This window comes from Aythya fuligula, chromosome 9, assembly GCF_009819795.1.
Source record: "Aythya fuligula isolate bAytFul2 chromosome 9, bAytFul2.pri, whole genome shotgun sequence".
Classification (NCBI taxonomy): domain Eukaryota; kingdom Metazoa; phylum Chordata; class Aves; order Anseriformes; family Anatidae; genus Aythya; species Aythya fuligula.
Window position 1 is genome coordinate 12,500,030 of NC_045567.1, and position 14,590 is coordinate 12,514,619.

Here is a 14,590-nt window from a genome sequence, read left to right on the forward strand (position 1 = left end):
CCTCCCAGCTGTTTTTGTTGTTGTCGTTGTTGTCGTTGTTGTTGTTTTGCTTTGATTTGGCTGGCCAGCACAGGAATTTGGGATATTCATAAGCTTTCTGCAGTTTATTTTCCTTGACCCAGGGGCTCTTTTTCCATGGTTTAAGTGACCGATGAACCAATTTCTTACCTAGCACTGTGCAATACAGCCCTGACACCTAGTGGCTGATCTTTTAGCTTCAATACCCTGGGATGTAATCTCTGTGTGTCTGTCTGCTGTAGCAGCCTCAAGCAGAGGGGCCCTTGCTGCACATTTTTTACATAATGAACATGTTTCAACTTTTGGGCTTCCTATGCCCAGATTGATGAGGCCAGATTGGCTGCAGCTAGGAATTTATGGGGTAGCCTCCCAGGTTCTATCACTCCTAAGATTTTTGCTAACAAGTACATTTCCTTTTCTATGTCTCAAACATTCAGAGTGCTTGCCAAGGATGAGAGGGTTTTGGCACTTGAAAATCCTCATGTAACCTGAATATTGGCAGTCCCTGAACAATAGGGAGGTTTAGCATGTGTCTGTAAAACTGATCTGAAAAGCTACTAAATGCAAAGGCATTCTTCATCTGTTTGGATTCCTGCAATTTCTTTTGGTTAAATGTACTCTGCTGGGCTCCCAGTGCATGGACTGTCTTCAGGAAAGTGTTTCTGGCAGTTTGCAAGTAGTGTGGTTTGCAGATCTCAGAAGCGTCGTCTGCTCTGAAAAATCTCACCAAAGCCCTGTTGCCCTGGTGAAATAAATGTCATATCCATTTTGCAGTGAGGTATGTAAGCCTCATGGTGGTGGTGTGCTTATTCTAAATACTGCAAGTCAGCCTCAGATTTGTTAATGGGATTGGGGAGTTCTTAATGTGTGTCCCCTGCTGCAACATGCTTCTTGAAAGGCCAGAAGGTGAGGACAGAGAATAATACAAAGCCTCTAGTAGCAATAGTGAGAAATGTCCACCGTGCAGATTTTACTTGATGATTTGACTAGCAATGAACTCAAAACTATGCCAGTAAGCGCTGAAAAAATCTGAAAACATCCATGGAGATCTTGACCTTCACAAGAATACAGAAAGGATGTTGCTGGTACAGCATTCCAGTGCTCATGTTTCCTGTTTATAGGTGCGTCATATGGCACAGACTGGCTTATGCATTGTTATTGACTCCAGGTTTAAGCCAGAAGGCCTGTAATGATCATATCGGGCAGCTAACTCATTCCGTGAAGCAATGTATTGGCAGCTGGCGAGCACACGGTGGCACAGCAGAGCAGGAATCCCAGCCGGGTGAGCAGATCCGACAAGCTGGGTGTTCAGGTCCCGGCCGCAGCCTGGCAGTGCAGGAGTGCTCTGCAGCCTGCCATCTCCGAGGCTAAGTCCAGCTCTGTGTCACAGTGTTGGCTTCTTAATGTTCCCTTCTTAAAGTTCTTAGTCATTTCATCTGCAGATGCACATTCCCTAGAGTTATGGGTAAATATCAGCCCAGCCTTTATTGGTACCTAATTAATCAGCTCGTCTTAGCAATTCCCCCTGCAACTCCCCTGCAACACAAAGTTGCAGGTTTTGTGATATCTCAGCTGTATCAGCAAATTAAAACTGTGGGATAGTCCCAGTGATGTCCTGACTCTCAGTCTTGCCTCCAACAAGCAGATTTGAATTTTTTTTCTTAATTCTCTCGTGATTTCTTAGAAATTCAGTCAAATTTCTAAGCCTCACTGTATGTACTTGGATTTTTGCAATTATTTTTCTTTTCGCATCATATAGTTTTCTAGAGGTTTGCTAAGAAACATAACATGTTCTAATCTTTTGTTTAATGCAGCAGAATACTGGCCCTTTAAGGCCAGAGGGGATGTTTTGCAAGATTGGTTGTTCATGTGCCTAAGCAATTCTGTTTAAAAAACATGTGATGTATCCTTTGATAGAGAGAAGAGTGTCTTGGGAGCTATTAATGTCAAGGCAAGTTAGACTGGAGGGTCATTGACCCCTTAAGGGCATAGAATTAAGAATTTTGTAATAGGGCAATATAAAGTTTCTCTTTTTCTCGTCTGGGACAAAGATATGCCAGCATTATGAGCCTCAGAACTCAGAGTGGTTAGATGAGTGAAGAGTTAACCAGATACCTGAAGGAAGATTGGGCTAATGTGTACTCCCCAAGCTAGGAGAAAAGCCCGCTGATAATAGTTGAAGGGGAACAGGAGGGTGAGATTCTAAATCAACGTCAGGAGTGGAATGCTAATAACAGAATCAGTTAAGAGATCAGTTGAGACCCCAATGCCTCCCCCCAACCCTTAAAAAAAAAAAAAAAGCTGATGAACTTAATTTAAGTAGATGCTTGGAAAGGGAAATTGAAGCAGACCCTTTGCAGGAGTTGTTTCTACCACGAGGGAATGCCCTGAAGCACTCTCTGTCTAGCCTTGCCATTTGAATTTCCATAACCTTGATGTCAAGGTTATTTAATAGCTCTGCTTTAGCATTATCACACAGAGCTCATTGCTCCAGCTGGTTATGTAGATTAGAAGTTAGCTGGGAATGTTTTTGGTGGAATGATTTGCAGATGGAGAATGTATTACTTTTCAAAAGTTTTGAATTTTGTGAAATTCAGATTTACTAGAACAACAACAAAAAAAAATCGTTCCAGGAAAACCTGAAAAATGCATCATTGCCTAGAATTGCCTGGAATGCCTAGAATCACTTGCCCATTAATAGTACAGAATTGATCAAAAGCAGCAGATCCAAATCACACAGAGAAACTATTCCAACAGACTGCCATGGAGATATTCAGAAGCTCCTCTTCAATGAAAGATGGTTTTAAAATATTGTAATCACAAACTGGCCCATTTTTTTCAGGAAAAACTTTCATCTCCCACTCATCTCTGTTTCTCTGGGCATGCATCATTTCTGAATAGTACCTTGTGCACACTATTGAACAATAACAAAAATAAGTACAGTGATTTCTATTCAGAAGCACATTTTGTAGGAAACTTCCAATACTATTGGTAATACTAGGTTGGATTTCAGTCCTGCTGAAGACTCACCATCCAAATAGAAACAGCCCACAGCTATTCTGGCACCCCATGAGTTAAGAGGAACTCTGCATAAGAGTCTAGAGATATTGATGATGTCAATCAATCTTTTATATAATGTTATAACGCTGAACACTGTGCATTTTTGTTTCCTTGTAGACCTCAAATTCTCAACTTGAGTTAGAATGAGCTTTATGGCAGGCAAGAAATAGAGCTCAAGCTCTGCTCCCTTTCTTTCTCCAACCTTTAATATGTTCCTCCAGGGGTCTTAAAAAGTGTTTTCTAGGTAGGAGAGTAATTCATCTATAGCTCAAAGGCCAGGACTGTACTACAGATTTTGCCATGACACAGTTGGGCAGAGATCAACACACTGGGGTGTGACCTGTCAGTAGTGTTGCCAGAAGCCACCTTTGTAAGAAAGCTTATCTGTCACTCCCAAGGAATCAAGAAGCTATATTGTAAAAACATTTTCTGCTGTTACAAGCTCGTCTGCCTGAGAATGCTGTGCCAGCATAATACACTGCATATTATAAAGCATAATACCTGTGCTGACAAAGCACTGCCAGTCTGGACCTAACCTAACCTGCTAGGAGCAGCTTCCTGTTCCCCAAGCTACACAACAGAAAAGGCACAGAAAGGAAAAAAGAAAACAAACAAACAAACAAACAAAACCAACAGCCTTTTTAACTGTTTCTTGTTGGAGAAACATAGTAATGTAGTAGTAATGTGGTCCCTGGTTGTGCTGCTGGGAATCAGGTCAATTTATATCTGTCCCCAGAAGTCAGTGACAGACTTCAAATGTTAAGCAGCCACTCTTCATTTTCCCTGCCTTTCTTAACTCTATCACATGTAGTTTCCCTGAGGTCAGTAATTTTCTCTACCTTCATGACTGTATTCCTCCTTTGAACCTTTTCTTTTCTGCAAACACATCCTAAAAAATTTCAGACCAGAAGGTGAATTAGTAGAAGTATTCCATGAGCATGTAACCAAATGTGTTTATCACAATGTGATAATGTAATTGATATATTGCTTAGAAATCTCTGTCCATCTGTCTGTCTGTGTCCCTCCTACCTTCCCCAACCCCTCCTACCCCCCCATACCATCCCTTTTTTTACCACAAGTGACTCAAGTGACATCCTTGTAAAGTGTTATTCCTGGGAGGAATAGTGTCTGAACTCAGTTGTGCTTTCATACATGTAGGTACCCAAATATCCCTGTAAATTAAAGTATTGTCACATGCTTAGTGCACATGATTTCATGGGCAGGATCAGGCTGTCAGAATTTGTGTCTGTAATCTGTGGTTCCAAATGAAGTCTGCAGTTTTGCTGTCTGCAGCTTGTTCCCATCCTCATTGTCTGCTTCACAGCTCACATTCAACCTCTGAGTCAAGGTCATAGGCAGTCTGAAAATCAATTTGCCTCCACTGCACCTTCCTCAACCTTATTTCTTTTCTTATCTCTCTTTACTAAAGAGCTGCCTGCACAGACCTATATCTGATGCATTGGGACAAGTTCACATGTGCAAAATCTTTGCCAAATAGGAGGCCTGTAATAAAATTGCCTGTAAATAATCTCTTCCCCTAGCTATCATGAGCCTTTCAGATTATTTATACTGAATACTCATTCAAATCTTGTCAGTGCTGCATTTTGCGGCTGTTGATTGAAATGGTAATGAAGGCAAGTACGGCCTCCCAAATTGTTCAGTTTTTCACAAATACACTTACAGGCAGTTAGCAGTGTTACAATTGCATCTGGCTCATCGACTGTTAAGAACAAGCTAGCTGTGTCTGCAGGGCACAGTCGGCGTGGATCACAGTGAATCCTATATCATATTTGCCTTGCAGCTCTGCAGTATGCTTGCTGATTCCCTTAAGTGAAGATCACTGAAAAAGCCCCTCGCAATCATTGTGGCAGGTACTAAACTGTACAAAGTATGTTTACAAATAATTTTCCTAAGCCAACTCCTCTTCTTTTTCTGGGCATAGCCCGCTATCCTGCCAGTTACCGCAGTGCTCTGATACTATTTTTGGTAGTAATTTATTGTTTAGCTTGCAATTATCTGATTTACGTATTACAGGAAAAGTAGAATGAGGAAGCCATCCATACTTCTAGGGCTTTAAAAACTATTCTGGTATTTAAAGAGCAATTTTCTTCAAATGCCCCTCAAACCATAAAGCTAAAGCTACGGCCATACAGCCATAAATGCCAAGATCTAGGACTGCCACCACAGCACAGGCACCTTAGGATTCTCTGAACCTTTTCTTTCTGGTCTCCATCAAAATCAGGCATTGAGGACCCTATGGTGCGGTCTTCCTTTCCATTCCTAAACTCTAGTTTGTCTTGTTGGCAGCAGGAATATTTTCTTCATTTGACCTTCCCACACCTGATAACTGCGTTTCTAATCACAATCCACACATTGACCTCCTAACAAAAAACCTAAGCATTAAAAATGTATAAGGCTAGTAAAGGGGGGACAGCTGAATGGCTACATTAGCACTAAAGCTACGGTGGACCTGAATTATTGATAGAATGGGCGATTTATACTTTTCTTTTAGCTATTGAATAATAGATTAAAAGCTGCACAATAAGATTATTTTCATTACTCACATAAATAATTTGTTCAGTTAAAAAGAATGAGGAGAACAAATGAAAAGTGCCCTGGGGTGGCAAATAGATTTGGCTTTAAAATGTTATGTTCTAGAGCATATATTCATTTTGGACCTATTTTCCAATAAATGTTTTGATTTAACAGATAAATTAGGGAATGTTTTCTATAATTTAGGATTTATGTATACAATTTGTTTTCCCTGAGTGTAACTGTGATACTATCGATGAAGTTTATCAATAGAGAAAAAAACGATGTATTCTGTATTAGTGGGTGCACATGCTAACCCAAATAAAATATGTTATTTAGCAGTTAAAATTACCAGACTGATTCATTCCTGCATATCTGGTCTTTATAATTGTTATGTTTTTGAATCCCTCATTCTTGCTCTGTACAGCAAGACACACTGAGAGGTCACCATCTACATAGCCATAGAGATGTATTAAGTTTGTTTGATTTTGTTTTTCCTATTTAGCCTGACTGCAGCAAAAATAACCCTTATGTAAGAGTTTCCAGGGATTAATACTGTTTGGCTTACTAGACTGCCTTTGGCTATTAGATCTCCTGTCTAGTCATTGATGTACCCAGCAAGAGTCCTGTTGCAGATTTCTGTTAATCAGCAGCATTCTTACTGCAGGTATTAGATGTCATGGTTGCCCTGAATTGTGAATAGACAGTTGCCTCTACATTTCCACTTGTTCTACTCTTCTGCAGGGCTGGGTGATGTTGACTTTGAACCGGACAGCTCCTTTTCTATCAGCCTTGAACTTTTTTTCAGCACAGTCTCAGCAAGTATCTGTTAGGCTGCCCGGGCAGCTTTCTGCTTATATCCCTGTGGCAACAATTTTAAAAAGAGAAAGAGGAAGCAAGTTTCCTTTAAATGAAATTATTCAAACACATTCGTTGCAGCCACTATGGAAAATTGGGACTTCCAGAATAGCGTGCTTCCATTCTTGTGTTGGTATTTTCTCAGTAAAAGAACCAAAAGTAACAGCTATCAGTATTGCTTCATGTAAGTATCTCAAAATGTTATATTTCAGTCATGCTATGTATTGATTTAGACTCCCCTCAAGTTGCTTGAAAGATCTGCAGGGATTTGTGATTCTTTAGAGTATCTGTGGATGGGAGGCTTTCCATTTAATGCAGCAAATTGGGATCAAATTTATACAGATTTGTACCTTTTAGTAGTCACACAGACTTGTTTCCTTGTACTCCCCCAGCTGACATGGAATAAGCAGTATCAATGCACTTATTGACACAACCTTCTGGATGACTCAGCCTTCAAACTACCCCGCTTCAATCTCCATGCATGTTCAGATGACAAGTTCTCAACAGGGATGGCAAAAGTTGCTAGGTTTTGTGATGCTGAAGTCTGTCTGGTGAGAGGAGAAAGCAGCCAGTCTGAGTTCAATGTGAGTAGGCTGCTCAGTGACTAGTGGTGAAATGGAAATATGTACCACTGACCTACTTAGTGTTGGAAGTCTTCATATTCCATTATTGATGAGCTGATCTACTTAATGCCCCCTTTGTTGTGTGCAGCTAGCTCAGTGTCAGGGTGATTTTAACTTTCTTTCATTTCTGGACTAATGTAATTAGAATGTCCCTGTTTTAGAGTCTGACATTTTCACCCAATGAAATACGTACAGGCTGAGTCAGAATTTTGGATCTGCTTTTGAAATCTAAATTTAGACATGCAAGACTGTAAATTTTAGTCTGACTAATGTGATAGGGACTATAAGGAAAAATGCTGATAATGCTAGAGTCTTGTGTTTTTTGCAGTTTAGAACCAATTGCTTTTAGCAATAGATTTAATTTAAGACAGTTTCTGCAGAATTCTGAAGTATTGGAGTTGTATTTTTGTTTCTTAAATACAAACTCCAGCAATCAACTATGTTTATCACTGTTAAAGAAACTCAGTTGCCTCCAACAACCTAAAAAAGGAAGATTAGATCCCAACAAAACTAAGATGTTATTCTAAAAACTTTTTTTTTTTTTTTAAGATATTTTCAAGACTTACTTTTGAGTTTGGTATATGTCATGCAGGTAGCTAGAGATTTGAATGTAGAGGTACATCTTAGCTCGTATAAATGACTCCATTCATATTGCTGAAGAAGAATGTTTTAATTTTGGAAGCTACCTTCTTGTGTTTTTTTTTAACTGTCAGGGCTGGGAATCTGATAAATGTAACTGTCAGCCATGCATAGCATAGGGAGAAGGGAGAAAGAAGTTTTCTTGTGCTATGTTTAGCAGTGTTTATGATGTAAAACAGCAATATGTCTGGACTGTCATAAGTTCTTTAAGTATTACAACCTTGTTATTTAGAAACTGTCTGTATGACTATTTGGGTTTAACTTAATAGTAGCCTCTTAGAAAAACAGGAAGACAAAGAAGTGAGTCAGTCCAGGACACATCTTGGTAAACACTTCAGGGTAGGCAAATGGCAAATGCCTAAATTATTTCCTTTGAGCATATAACTTCCTAGGTTTCTGCCAAGGTAAATAGCTTACATTGCCCAGTGATGGGTACAATAGGTTACAAGTGCTGTGAACTAAGAAGGGGATATTATACTGGGAGTTGAGGGAGATCCATTGAAGGAAAATGAGTCTCTCCTACAGACTCCATTAGAGTAAGTACTATGTTGAGCCATCTGGGTTTTCTAATGGTGAAAACCTCCACATTACGTTAGATATTGTGCAAACACTGTTAAAACATAACATACTTCTTTCCAGACGCTATTCTTTTTTTCTAATATTAAATATTAAACGTGGTATTCCTCTGTGAAGACTGACAGGTCTTTCTGTTGTTGGTTATCACCATGAGCCAGGTAGAGTGAGCCACAAATGTTGCATCCAGGCAGATCTGCTTAGATAATGACGGCAAACACAGAAGATAATACCTGTGTTACTGAACTTGCTCTAAAAGCAATCGCAACATAGAGGTAAATGCAAACAAAAAAGCACAAATGCAGCTAAGTTTCCTGCAGTAGCACGAGCTATACCAGCACTGCATTGATGGGTGAAGAGAATAATTTTGTGTTATCTTTCCATTCCTCTGCTTCAGTTATCTATGAAGGCTCTTCTGATGCTCTTGTTTCAGATCTTAGAGATCCTAGAGAGTTGCTCTGCCAACAGATTAGCCAGTATGAATGTGTGACCCAGAAGTGTTGCTGATTTTTGATAATATGATAATATTGTTGAAAGGTTTTTGTTTGTTTGTTTGTTTGTTTGTTTGTTTTTTCTTAGCCATTCAGCTAGTCCCTTTCCACAAAGGCACTCTTTGGAGAAAGGAACCACTGGATTTACAGTCCTTCATCAAACCTAAGGTTATGGCCTGTGATTTACCGTCTTCTTGACTGCCTATTAGGGTTGCTCACCCACCACTTTGTCAGAGAACATTGAATCACTGACCTATTTTCATCTCATAACTGCAGCGCAGACTGTTTTGTTGCCTCTCCCCAACATTGTCCAAAATTAGGACACAGCCTATTGTAAACTTGCATGTACTTCAAATGATGTGAATATAGTATGGGTGGAGTCTATGGGAAATTAAGTCCAGGGGTTCCCCACTGCAATAAGATCAGCTGAACGTGGCTTTTTTTTTTTTTTTCTCCTTCTGGGGAAAGGAAGCACCAATTGATAAAAGCAGCTGACTAACACAGTTAGCATTTCTGTATGGTAATTATTTGTGTTCTGGCAGATGAATCAATTAAAAGGTCATTACACCTATACAGCATTATCTACACAGTATATGGACATCCTGTTTATTTAAAAGATGAAAAGTGGCAACTTAGACATCCTAAATGAAGATTTTGTTGTCTTTTCAAGTTTTTATTTCCACTGCCTTAAGAAAGTCACTTAGAAGGTTAGTGGGACACAGTAGTCAGGGTTTTTCTAAATTTCGTGGGTAAAATTTGTAATAAAAAATTGTAGAATAGAAAATGAAGAGAGCAGTATCATATGACCCCTCAGTCCTGCTAATACACAGCATACTGCTGAGCTTTCATCACCTGATGAAAAATGTTAAGAAATTTGTATAATCTTGGCTTCTGTAATTTCAAGGAGAATAGTTAATATTTCAGTTGTATACATGTTTCTGTATTATTCTGTATATTGGAAAGGTGATTGCTAGAAATGTGAAAATAACACATAAATGGTACATAAATGGTGAAAAGGGAATGATTCTTTTTGTCATAGAATACAGGGCTTAATAAGCTCCCAAACACTGTTCAGGCAGTAGTGGTAAAGTAGAATTTAGTAACACAAAATATCATGGAAGCCGAAGTGTGTATTGGTTCAAAATGAGATTAAATAGCTAGTGGGAGATAGATCTATTTATTATATACAGCGGCATGAATGTTGTTTGCCTCTAGTTAAAATAGCTTAATGCCACTGATTGCCAGACAGTGAGAAACACAAGAGAATGTGGATTATTTTTCATTTGCCCAACTTTTATTCTCTTTCTTAAGCGTTCTTTCCTGGTCACTACCAGGGAAAAGATAAATGGAGCTTTCATCTGTTCCAATATGCAAGTTTTGCATATTCATATAAATGCAAATGCTTAGTGTCAAATCTATTAATAAAAGTATCCATCCTAAAAATCTGTCTATTTCTGTCTGCTGCAGCTGTCTGCGTGTCAGAACTCACTGTGTCTCTTCTTCTGTCACTCATGAGTACAGAATTCCTCCGGTAGACTGTTGAATTATGGAAGGTGTGAGTTCAGCTTTGTGAAATATTGCACAGAAGTTCAAGAATCTTATTTCCATTGCAATATTTTGTTACAAATTTAATCTAGGCCTTCATGCCTAGCTCACTTGTGATACCCATTGAAGTGAACCTCATTGATACTACAGCTGAGCTGAGCAGTGCTTTTCCAGATTTGCAATTTAGATGAAAACGCAAAGATTTTTTGTTCATTTTCTGTTATCTGCCAGGGTATAAAAAGCACAAGGCTTCCAGAAAATAGTGAAGGATATCATCCATTGCACCTTGTACTCTTAGGTATTTATGCTTGTGGAAATACAGTTATGAAATAATACTAACTTATAAATTAAAGGAGAGTTCAGAGTTTTGACTTTGGAAGGTGCTTGACAGTAGTGTACAAAACAGAAGGAAATCAGTCCTGCTAGTGATCCCTCCCCATCTTAAGAGATTGTCTTTGAAGGACTTCAGCCCTTCAAGCAAAATCAGATCCATTGCTATCCATTCTTGGTTGGTTTATGCTGTTGCCTAACTTTGGATTGATCTTTAGCACTGTTCAGTAGAAAGGAGGTTAGCCCAATACCATTAATAACTTTAAATGTGGAAAACTAGGTGAAGAGAAATAAAACAATAGTCACAGGAAACTGGAACCGAGTTTTCTTGAAAAGGCAGGTGTAATGACATTGCCCGTCAGACTACAGTCTGACGAGCAATTCAGTTGCAGCTGGGAAAATGACTGGGTTCTCCAGCTTGCAGACTGGAGATTTGAAAACATACCTGAAAAATTGGTGAAGTGTTCCTATTCCCAGCATGGAAACTGGACAGGTAGAGAAGTGAAGAAAGAAATGAAAAACATGAGGAAATATACTATGTACAGATCTATAACTTTTTAGAAAAATTGCCAATTGGTTATGCTGGTTTGAGAGTATTTATATTATCATAGACTCATGTCCAAGAAACTAAGAAACTATTTCCTGTAAAATGTTGTGAATCTCCTGTCTCAAAGCATTGTAAATCAAGGTTTTCACCATTCACCAAACTTGACTTGATAATAGTCAAGTCCTTAATCAAATTCAAGATTTTTTTCCTGTATACTAGAGAAAATTCCCTTTATGGTAGGATTTGTTTTCCACTGTGAAATGTTTTCTATTGGGCTTCTATTCATAATTCAGTTGTCCCCACTTTAAATTTCTTATCTTCCATTTCATTGTTATACTAAATGGATTGCTGAGTGATGCAATGAGTGATAAAGTCGTGTTAGGTGAAGTTTATTGATTTATATTCTGTGGATGATTACCTTATTAGAAATCAATACTTTTTACAGATTTCCTAGGTTAATTAAATAAAATGAGGACTGAGACGATATCACATGCCTGCAGTCAGGTTAAGGGTAAGTTGTTCTCTCTGCTTTGAGTAGAGTCTGGAAGTCCATTCCTGGAAGTCCTGAAGCTTTGTGTCCAAACAACATACAAGAAAAGATAGAGGGAGGTGGATAAGGAACTGCTCTCTCTGCAGCCACTTTCCTGGGGCTACCACATCAAGATAATGCTTCTAGTGATGTTATCTTCTGGTCTGCATCTCTTCCCCCCTGCAGAAAGGAATTGGTGCTAAGTGAAAGAGGCAGCAGAACCAGGGCAGTAATGCAGTATTGTGAGAGGCTGTGTCTGAAGATTAGAAATAAAATCTGGCATCCTGTCCTTACGGAGAGTGCTCAGGATATGAAATTGCCAAAAGGCAGTTTTCTTTAAAAGGACTGTTTTGCTGATTTTTTTTTTTTTTTTCTGGACCAGTAAGGAAGCCAGTCTAGGATCCTTTAGGAATCCAGTCTTTTTCCTCTGAACAATAGTTTGGTACAACAGGGCTGTAAACACTCATCTATTCTAAATACAAGCTCTCCTAATTTAAAATATCTTCTCTATAGCCTTTTCCAAAAGCTTCATGAATAATTTAAAACAAACTAATAAGAGAAGGTCAGTGGTAATTTACTTAGCCAGTAATTCTTGTAACTCTGCATTAAGAGGTGGTAGTTCCTTGCTAACAATGCTACTGTTGTCTGAGTCCTTCTAGGCAAAGAACCAGAAAACATCTCCAAGCTAATTGGAAGCTACATGAAGCATTCATCCTTTCAATGCATGTAGCATCCCATCAGAAATCCCAGTGTCTAACAGTGCATTTATTGATAGAACTGGCTTCACAAACTAAACAAGTCAGCTTATTGGAGCACTGCAGTTCTTGGGCCAAAGTCATTGCCTGTTTCACAGACACACTAGCATAAAGAAACTATGTAATGGCTGGGCTGTGAAGCAGATTGTGAAAAGGAGATGTGAAAGGATGGTATATAGCATGTGCACTGTAGGGAGGGTGCTTTTCAGTAAATCAGTGCATAGAGTCAGAGGTGACCAGTAGATTTGCAATTACAGTTAATGCTCCATGATCCATGGGCAGTCACTCCAAAAGTTGATTAAGCAGGCTGTGCGTGCAGGGCTGGCTAAGGTGCCTCACGATGCAAGTGCGTGGAAGCATGGTGTACCTGATCTGCTCTCCCAGAACGCAGGTTTATCTGGGTTTCTGAGCCCCTACAGCAGGTCAGGCCAAATGGAAGCTGTTCCATAAAAAAATAAAATAAAAAAAAAACACTTTGTCCCACTGCTGTGCCCTCCTGAGAGTCCTTATTATCTATATTTTTCCACTATCCAGGTCTTCCCAGCCCCCTGAAGACTCCAAAGAGTGGAGATCTGTCAGCACTTGAAGAAATCTGTTCCTCAGGAACACAGAAACAGCTGTTGGGTTGATTGTGGAGAAACAACTGTCCTTCCTCACTGCCTGTGTATCCTGGGCATCTGCAGGAAAGGGGTATATGATTTTAAAAGTATAACAACAAGAGTGCCTGTGGGATAGCTAAATTGTGCTGCTTAGGTTATTGCCAATGTTTCACTAGCAGATTTTCAAGGTGCTGGTATGTAATAATAATTTTGGTTGCTCTTTTGAAGGTTATACAGAATGTTTTAATTCCATTAACTTCCTTCTTCGGAGTTAACACAGCTACAGTAACTCTAGCACAATGCAGGAGGTCTGGACACCACCTCCATTTTGGAACTGTTCCAGTGGCTTCCTGGATTGCCAAGTCCATCTGGTGTACAACATCCATCCTGCCCAAGCCAAGTGGCATTGGATTATAGAGGATTGTGTTCCTGGCTTGCTTGCTTCTTAGTACAGCTGAAGAGTAATCCAGCTGCTCTATTTGTCTTCTGCTGTAATCTCCTAGGCCTTTTCTGGGTGGTAATAGAAAAGTAAGCAGTTTTAGAGTGTATTCCTCCAGGAGACTGGTATTGCCTCTCAAGAAGATGTCTCTAAAGCCTAAAATACATTACCATAATACATGCCAATTTATTATTTATTGTTGACTTTTAGCATAAAGATTTCGATGTTTGCTAGATGAAAAATCTTAATTGTAGTCTACATCCATCCAGGTACATTCATTTGAATTGCTTGATTTTCCATTTCTTTTGGTAGACTGTAAGGTGTAACATTAGCTAAAGAAATGTAGGAACTGTTTATTAGTTTCTTTGTTTATTTTTGCCAGTACTGCCTGACAATGTGGGCAGCTTAGACTTAAAATGACCTCCCTGAAGACAAGCCAAAAGCAGCTGAGGTCCCTCTGCTACTCAGGATTAGGTCAATAGCCATTACCATCCAACACTATTGTAGACTTTTTCTTTATTTCTTTAGCTAATAAAGGAAAATAGCATACCTCTAGACATATGACTATTCAGTTCAGGGAAGAATCCTACCCTGCTGATCTGAAGAGATAGGGCACAGCTCAGTGAAGCATGGTTCACATGAGAGTACACATGATGAGGATTTGTGACACTGATTTCTGAGGAAATCCTGCAGGTTTTAGGAGTAGTATGCTATCAGTTTACCGGTTGTTAGACTGAAAATGAAATATAGGATTTGGCACTGCAAAAACACAGCTTCCCTAAAACATGATTAAAGCATAGAGAGGAAAAGCAGGATGGGAAGGGTTATGGTATACAGTGGTGACTGATAAGGACTATAGCTAAGCTGGAAGGAAAAAGCTTTTATTGGAAGCTGACTAGAAAGGTGGAACCTCCCTTTTCTGGTTGTGAAATCTAGACTTTTTGGAGGGCTCAGAAAAACACTCCAGAGCAGCAGTTTATAGCTTGGGGTTCTGGGGTTACTACCAGTCTGTAAAATATTAGAACAGAGATAACTTTTGGGTTCCAAAATGT

General features: G+C 39.2%; 1 protein-coding gene across 1 annotated transcript in view; it reads right to left on the reverse strand.

Annotated features, from left to right (window-relative positions):
* Positions 1–14,590, reverse strand: part of AMER3 (APC membrane recruitment protein 3) — a 33,276-nt gene that overhangs the window by 746 nt on the left and 17,940 nt on the right. The window lies entirely within an intron of this gene.